The sequence below is a fragment of the Amblyomma americanum genome, chromosome 11 (assembly GCF_052857255.1).
Source record: "Amblyomma americanum isolate KBUSLIRL-KWMA chromosome 11, ASM5285725v1, whole genome shotgun sequence".
NCBI classification, from domain to species: domain Eukaryota; kingdom Metazoa; phylum Arthropoda; class Arachnida; order Ixodida; family Ixodidae; genus Amblyomma; species Amblyomma americanum.
Window position 1 is genome coordinate 80,597,458 of NC_135507.1, and position 9,152 is coordinate 80,606,609.

The 9,152-nt window shown below is 48.1% G+C and overlaps 1 pseudogene; it reads right to left on the reverse strand.

The window, feature by feature from the left end:
* Positions 1-2,637: 2,637 nt before the first annotated feature.
* LOC144110130 (uncharacterized) lies at positions 2,638-5,828 on the reverse strand (annotated as a pseudogene).
* Between the last annotated feature and the right edge of the window lie 3,324 nt (positions 5,829-9,152).

Below are 9,152 nucleotides of genomic sequence, written 5' to 3' on the forward strand. Positions count from 1 at the left end.
CTGTAATTTTCCTCATGTGTGAAGAATTCTTGTAGTTTATGTTAATAATAATTAATAATAATTGGTTTTTGGGGAAAAGAAATGGCGCAGTATCTGTCTCATATATCTTTGGACACCTGAACCGCGCCGTAAGGGAAGGGATAAAGGAGGGAATGAAAGAAAGGTAGAATATGTGCCGTAGTGGAGGGCTCCGGAATAATTTCGACCACCTGGGGATCTTTAACGTGCACTTATGTTGTTGCGGAATTTGTTTTGTTGCGGAACTGTGTAAGAGTTGAATCACAGATTTCAGGTAAATTTTGCCATGGCGGCAGTGGATCTCGCCTTCGGGCAATGTTTGGCAATATGTCTAGTATGCCGACGTTACGCCACATGTCTTCAAATCGCAAGAGGAGTGGCCGAGTAGCTTGCGGCTTTTTGGTGCAGAGTGTTCTAGAAAGGCATTTTGTAGCGATAGGGTAACAGAGATGCTTATGCAGTGAACGGATTTTGATAAAGTATGAGCATGTGAGCACGGCTCCTCAATCTGTAAGCGATGTTTAATTTGCTTCTACATTGAGACTACTTATGGGTGATCTCGTGTATGCACCACTGGAGAGACGGAAACTTAAATTATGTACTGGATGTTGCCGCTTAAGGTACAATGGTCTCGCTGACCCATACACTATACATCCGTAATATAGGGTAGAGCGTACTACTGAGCGGTATATTTGTGATAGACATGTCCTACCGACTCCCCGGTGTTTTCTCGACCGGACTTGAAGTATGTTCAGGGATCGAGAAGCTTTCTTTTTAAACGCATTTATGTGAGGCAGGAAGGTGAGATTTCTGTCGCATGTAATAGCTATATATTTATGTTCTTTTATCACGGGTAAGTCTATTTCGTTCAGGTGTAGGGTGGGATCTATCTGCATGTTTCGTCTGAGTTAGAAAAGAATGGCCACCGATTTCTGTGGAGCAAAACGGAAGCCATTTGGGTCTGACCATATTGCTAGTTTATTTATTGTTAGTTGTATCTGTCGTTCGCATGTTGATGTATTCGAGCATGTGCAAGCTATCTGCAGGTTATCTACATAGAATACATAACGTACCTTGAGATGATTTTCTTCATAGAATTCATTTTTACAGTAAAAAGTGTTGTGCTCAAAATACATCCTTGAGGTACTCCGTTTTCTTGGACAAAATTCCTTGAAAAGGTTGAGCCTAGGCGGACATGAAATGTGCGTTTAGACAAAAAATATTTAAGGCAGTTCAACATACTGGCGCGGATGCCCAGTGCAGCCAGGTCCTGAATAATCCCAAACCTCCACTTTGTGTCATATGCTTTCTTAAAATCAAAGAAGACCACTAAACCGTGCTGTCTGTGTATAAAAGTGTCACGAACAGTGTAGTAAAGTCAGCGCGAACCGCGCAGCATCTCGAACAATGGTCGGCAGTGAACAACAACGTTTATTGCCCAGAACCGCGATTATATACCCTCTCGTACTGAGAGGGTTACAGAAGAGGGAGAGAAGCATGAACGATAGGAACTCAGGCCAATAGGGGGGCGTGCGGCTGCCTTCGCTGGTCAGCACAAACCAAACAATTACAACATTTCTCCTCCCTTAAAAGTGAAACCGCTGTACCGGTTTTCTTATTCTGGTCGATCGTCTGAGCGTGGGCTGCAGGGGGTCAGTCAATCCCACCGGAACCACTGGACGCTCCGTGATTGCTGGAGATGGTACTTCACTCTGGTCGGCTGCTAGCGGCTGCGGGCTTTGTTCTTGTTCCGACCCAGTGGTACTGGGCGTATGCACAGGTGACAGATCCGCACTGGTCACCTGGTCAGGACCGCCTTCTAACTGCGCTCTTGCAGTGGCCTCTACAGACGCAGTCCCTGGCGTAAACTCTTGACGACGGCGGACTTGGTCGACGTGGCGCTGCACTGCTCCGGTTGGCGTGTTCACTGTTACCATTCTCGCCCCCGAAGTGGTCTGTACCCTCCCAGGCACCCATCTTTTGCCGGTGCCGTAATTTCGCACGTATACGCTGCTGCCTGGCGAGATGGTCCAGTCGTGAGCGTCCGACGACGAGTCCACAGCTCTGGGTGGGAGACATGTGTCTAGTCGGGAACGCAGCTGATAGCCGAGAAGCATCTCGGAAGGTGACCTTCCTTCTCTTTGGGCGGTCCGCCTGTAATTGAATAACAACCGCATGAGGTTATCTTCCAGCTGTCCGTCTCCCATTTTCCGCAACCCGTCCTTCACGGTCCGAACCGCTCTTTCTGCTGCTTCGTTAGATTGGGGATGGAAAGGCGCAGTGCGCAGGTGCACGATATTGTTTTTCGATATGAAAGTGGCGAATTCTTGACTTGTGAATTGTGTGCCATTATCGGACACGATTGTGCGTGGCACGCCAAACCGGCAAAACATGCTCCTTAAGCATCGGATTGTACTAGCTGTATTTGCGTGCTGCAAGGGTACTGCTTCAATCCACTTCGTGTGGGCATCAACCACTATTAGTATCATCTTGCCTGCTAACGGGCCTGCAAAATCGATGTGTATACGAGACCACCGGACCGCTGTCTTTGGCCAACTCACTGGTGGGGCTGCCGTAGGCATTGGCAGGCTTTGCACGCAGTTGCGGCACTGCGCAGACAAGTTTTGAATGTCCCTGTCCAGGCCTGGCCACCAAAATAATGACCGCGCGACTGATTTCATTGACGAGGAGCCCTGATGCGTTTCATGTAGCAGCTGCAGCATCCGTTCCCGCGCTTTCCGCGGTATCACCACTCTGTTGCCCCAGTAGATCAGACGGTGAGCCAACGATAGCTCCAGCTTACGATCAAAAAACGGCAACAAGTCTGGCGCCATTCCTTTAGTGGTTTGAGGCCATCCATGCAAAATGAAGTGCGTGACACTGGCTAACATCGGGTCCTTGGCCGTCAGCTCCTGCAATTCGTGCGTCGTCACTATACCTTCTTCCAGGGATTCCAATGAAAGGACATATTCCGGCGGTTCACCATCGGTCTCCGGTTCCATAGTCGGCGCTGGTAGCCTGCTGAGGGCATCTGCTGTCAGCAGCTGTTTCCCTGGCACGTACTGTAGCTTGTACTGGTAGCCACCCAAGAATAGCGCCCACCGTTGAATTCGCGCGGCAGCCATCGGTGGCGTCTGGCGGTCAGGTCTGAGCAGTCCCAGCAGTGGTTGATGGTCGGTCACCAGGGTAAACTGCCGACCTAGAAGATAGTCACGAAAGCGAGAAACGCCAAAGATGAGGGCTAGTGCTTCTCGCTCCAGCTGCGAGTAGTTTTGTTCTGCTTTTGTAAGTGTTCTGGAACGGAACCCAATTGGCCTGTGCTCATTTCCTATCGAATGAAACAGCACTGCGCCCACACCATACGGAGATGCGTCACACTTTAGTTTCAGCTCCTTGTTAGGATCAAAATGCACGAGAATTTGTGCATTTTTGAGGCTTTGTTTAGCTCGCTCGAACGCCAACTGCTGCGGCTGTAGCCACTCCCAACGGCTTCCTTTTTCCATGAGCCGATATAACGGGCTGAGCACAGTCGACATATTCGGCAGAAACCGTGCGTAGTACGTGAGCATACCAAGGAACGAACGTAGCTCGCTCACGTTACTCGGGCGCGGGGCTTGCATGATGGCGTCTACGTTCTTTTCCATAGGGTGTAGGCCTTGCCGATCGATACGATGCCCGAGGTAAGTCACTGAAGGCTGCCGGAACTTGCATTTGTCGGCCCTAAGCTTGACACCATGCTCTCGGAATCGTTCCAACACTTTCTTGAGCCGCGCTTCCTTGTCCCCTTTGCCTGCTGACACTAACACGTCGTCAAGGTAAGCTTGGACGCCTGGTAGCCCGCCGAGTACAGCGTCCATCTTCCTTTGAAATATAGCTGGGGCAGAAGCTATACCAAACGGGAGTCTGTTGTAACGAAAAAGTCCGCGATGTGTGTTAATGATACAAAGTCCGCGTGACGCTTCGTCAAGGGGCACTTGGTTGTACGCGTCCTTCAAATCCAAGGTGCTAAAGTATTCACCTCCATTTAAGTTTGCGAACATGTCCTCGATCACTGGAAGAGGGTAATGCTCGATATCACAGGCAGGGTTAAGCGTGACTTTGAAGTCTCCGCATATTCTTACGGTGCCATCTTTCTTCAAGACAACTACGATGGGCGTAGCCCATTCTGAATGTTGCACAGGAGATAAGACACCAAGGGACAATAACCGATCAATTTCACGAGAGACCTTATCACGGAAAGCGTAAGGAAGAGATCTGGCCTTACAGAATTTCGGTGTCGCCGTTTCCTTTAGTTTTAGGCTGGCTGGCGGTCCCTTGATGAGCCCCTGGTCTATCGAAAAAACATCCTTATACTCAGCGAGCAGTCTGTTCACCATGTGGTCACTCGGCGTGTTTCCTGTTGTCGAATCCGGCGCAGTGAGTTCTTCCATCGTAACACCCGTCTTGCCAAGTGCCGCAATCAGATCGCGGCCGCATAGACTCGGTCCTGAACAGTCAAGCACCACGAGTGGACAGGTTACAGACACGTTCTTGAATTGCACCGGAAGTTCAAGTTCGCCAAGCACCGGCAGTTGTCCCGCGTAACATGACAACTTCACATGCGGCGATTTCAAGCGTGGCCACTGCGCTCTGTGTCGGTCGTAAACGTTCCGTGATATGACGCACACCGGGGATCCTGTGTCCACTTCCATGTCCAGATCTATTTCCCCCCACCGAAATGTGCGGCGTAACGGTGGTTCCAGGCCGTTTTTCCTACCAGAAATTAGCGTCCAGATGTGTGCCTCATCCTTGTTCTCGTTTCTAGACGCGGTTTCAACTGTCAGTGTCTTGACACTCGCGGTTCGCCTAGCAGCATTTTCATCTGTTCTCGCCCTGTAGCATTTCTTCGCCAAATGACCACGTTGCCTGCAGCGGAAACACCGTGCGTTAGCCCAGCGGCAGGCGTTATCATCGTGCTTCGTGCTTCCACATCGTCCGCACTCTTGCGCTGCCCCGCTGGTATCTCGCGACGAAGAGCGATGACTGGCTTGCATTCTTAGCACCGTTGGTGGTGCTCCACTGATATCGTTTGCATCGTTCTCGGCTGTTTCTGCTGCTATTGCCAGCGCATCGGCCTCCTCCAGCGTCAAGTCTTTCTTCGCCAGTAACTGCTTGCGTAGGTTAGTTGAGCGTACACCGCAAACAATTCTATCCCGCAGCATTCGGTCTAGCGCACTCCCAAAGTTGCAGCCGTCTGCTATGCGCCGTATTTCGACCAGAAATGCGCGCACCGCCTCACCCTCTTGCTGGCAACGGGTGAAAAATTTATAGCTCTCCGCTATCTCGTGACGCTTCGGGTCGTAGTAGCTGTTTAAAGCTGCGACTGCTTCATCATAGGTGAGGGAATTCGGTGTCCGGGGTGCAATCCGTCCCGCTAACACTTGCACCGTCTGCGTGCTGAGTGCTGCCACAAGCAAGGCTCGCTGCTGCTTTGAGTCAGTAATAGCATTGGCTTCAAAATATGCTTCTGCCCTTATAAGGTACGCTTTCCACTTATCTGACGTGTCGTCGAAGGTCGGGAGCTGCAGGCTGGTCATAGTTCTCGTCGGTGCTTCAAGTTGCGACAGGCTGTCGGCTTCAACTTTTACCGCATGGGTAGATCCCATCCTCGTCGCCACTGTAGTAAAGTCAGCGCGAACCGCGCAGCATCTCGAACAATGGTCGGCAGTGAACAACAACGTTTATTGCCCAGAACCGCGATTATATACCCTCTCGTACTGAGAGGGTTACAGAAGAGGGAGAGAAGCATGAACGATAGGAACTCAGGCCAATAGGGGGGGCGTGCGGCTGCCTTCGCTGGTCAGCACAAACCAAACAATTACAACAAACAGTGTTTTCAAGACGAACCAGGTGGTCGGGGGTGGAGCAAGCCCTTTAGAACCGCATTGATGGAAATCCAGAAGCTCCCAGTCTTCTAACACGAATGTTAGTATGATATTCAATACACTTTCAAAGGATTTCGCTAGACAGCTAGTCAGAGCTATGGGCCTACAGCTGCAGGGATGGGTAGAGGGCTTTCCGGGTTTCAGTAATGGATCAATATTGACCATCTTCCAGGCTTCGGGAAGTCTTCCCGATACCCAAACTTTGTTAAAAAAATTAAAAGGGCCTCCACGCAGGTTCAGAGAGAGGAGCTAACATTTGATAATGTATTTCATCTGTGCTAGGTGCTGTTTGCTTACCAGCGGACAGTAGTTTATTAATTTCTTGAATTGTAATTTATTACAGGGTTCATTTGTGCCGCCACTTGTCGGCAGTATTAGTCTTTAAGCTGTGTTTTTGTATTTGACGAATGATTCTGTGAATTGAAATGAACTGAAAACTGCAGAAAAATGTTCGCCTAAAATATCTGCCTATTCTAAATTTGTCTGTATGTCAGGCTTTGATAGAAACGGAACTATGGTTGAGGAATAGCTGCTATTTATCTTTTATACCATCTCCCACATATGTTTTGACGTTCTTGAGCTGTTTATTGAGGACACGTAACCTTGCCATGAAGTTTTTCTGCAGTACGGCGAATATGTCGAGTATTTGATCTGACCTTTTTGAACTTAGTGAAATTCTCCTGCGTTGGGTACGTACGGAAAATTCGAAACCCTTTGTTTTGTTTCTTTTTTGCGTCTCGGCATTCTTGTGTATACCAAATTTTAAGATTCTGCTTTACTACTCCACATGACCGAGGAATTTCGAGGCATGCAGCGGTAAAAATACAGTTTGTGATAGCCTTATTCAGTTCGGCTATGCTGAGATCATCTGAAACTACTATATCTCAGCTGGCCCTTTCTCTAAAAAAGTACCCAGTCAGCCAAATGCAACTTCCACCGTCGTGGTTTCGTTGGGGTGACTTGCGGTAGGGATGTTAGGCTTATTAATACAGGGAGGTGATCGCTGCCGTATAGGTTATTACATCGCACTTAAAACTGCAAAAGAGATAGTGAACTAAAAGACAAAACTATGGAACTCATTTATCCCGTGCACAGAGAGCAGTATGTATCTTTTGCCGGGGTTTAGGAGCAAACTTTATTACTTAAAATAAGTCTAAAATACGACCTCTTGCATCAGTGCGTGCACTTCCCCAAAAACCAGAGTTGGCATTAAAATGACCAGCTAGCAGATATGGCTCTGGCAGCGTTACTCTTAGTTTAGGAGGGTAGATGTGTAGGCCAGTTGGTGAGACATGAAGGAACTAGACACCGCAGCGGACACGGGGCACAGAAAAAAGACGACACAGGGCGGTACTTGCAACTAAAATTTTATTTGAAACTTCATGGCTTTATAAAGAGAGAGGCACGTGTGATCCTACAATCAAGAAAAAAGGGGGAATGAAAAGCAACAGATAACAAGACCTAACTGACAAAAATGCACATGAAAGATATGCGAGTCACAACCTACAGAAATCAGCCTTTAAAACGGTATGCAATGCTCATCATGCGAGTCACAATCTACAGATATCAGAAGTGTTAAAAAACGTCGACCGCATGTGGAAGCATGAAAACCACAAGACAAAGGAAGAAAAGAACGTCAAAAGGAAGCAGCCCAATCTGTTACCTGTCAAGGAAACCTAGTTCTTTTTGAAGGATGAAAACCGAAGGCGAACTAACGCATTCATCATTGGCCAAAAACAGAATGCTGGAGGCAAGTGGGATTCTTCAACGCTTGGCTTCGAAATGTGTGCTTTGAAAGCTTTGGTCTTGGATCGTCTGGTTGGAGGCCATGGCAGGACTTTCGGCGCACAACGCAGCAGTCGACAGATTTCCTTTGGAACCGCTTGCGCCACCAGCTCCCAAGGAAAGGCAAAGGGATAGAAGTGGGCGTTGTTCCAGTTACCTTCCTCGGCAACGTGAATGTTCCTGTAGAAGTGGAGGCCGTATTACAGCATGGCCCCAAGTACAGCTTGGAACCATCGGTGGACAAGTATGACCTTCTAGCGTCCGTGCACAGAGTGGCCAACAAGGCTCAGGCTGAGGAGAGGACACCCTGCCTTTTAGAAAGCGTCGAAAGTTTGCGAAAGAATTTCAACAAGAAGTCTGGTAGCTCAAAAGTTCTACGTGAAGTTGCCTGCTACTTCCGGGAGAATGACCTCGCTCTTGTCCAGGCTTACAAGGAAGGTGGCTTCACCGTACTTCCGCAGAGCCTATTTCAACAAAAAGCCATCAGTGCCGTGAGTAAGAACTTTAAGCCTGTTTCTCAAAAACCTTCCAAAGTTAAGAGCAGGGTAGTGGCTCTTATAGATAAACTCAATCTACAGAAGCTATCCAAACAGGTGCTGGGATGTGATTTGAACGTTCTGAGCATCTTCACGGCAAAGACGCATAAAGATCTGTGCCCATTCAGGGCTATTGTTACAGAAAGAGGAAGCTGGCAGGCCCAAGTCAGCAAGTTCCTTAAAACACATTTGGGACAACTAAAGCCTGAAGATCCTTTCAAGATAGCTGGGTCTGACACCTTGGTTGCAGCATTGACTTCTGGTGTTCCAAGTGCCAACTGTGCGTTCTCCGTCGACGTGGAAAAGTTTTTTTACTCGATTCCGCACAATGAACTTTTAAGTGCAGTAAGAGAACTTATTGACGTTGCCGGCGTTGTTGGATTCCAGAATACCTGTGGTGTGTCGCCTGATTCTTTTATGGAGCTCCTCGGTTTTTATCTTGATTCTACTTTTGTTTCCTTTGGCGAGAAATTGTATGTGCAGAAAAAAGGAATTTGTATAGGTTCCAGTGTCGCGCCAGTGCTGTGTGAAATCTTTCTTGCGCGTCTAGAACGAGTGCTCGAGCTCAAGCTAACCCAACCTTTCATAGCAAAGATTTTCAGATATGTAGACGACTTTTTATTATTTTGAAACTTTCTTCTCATCACTCTTTGACAGAAGTAGCTAGCAAGATCTTAAGTGTATTCTCAAACTGTTCACAATTTCTCAAATTCACTCTAGAACTTCCACAAAACGGATCCATTCAGTTCCTGGATTTAAAGTTATCTTTCAACAGAATTGACCATGTGTGCTCGGCCTTCCAACCTAGGTCAAAGAAAGCATTGCTGCCTTTTGATTCCTCCCACTCCAAGGTGGTAAAGCGGGGTATTGCCTCCTCCTGTTTTAGATC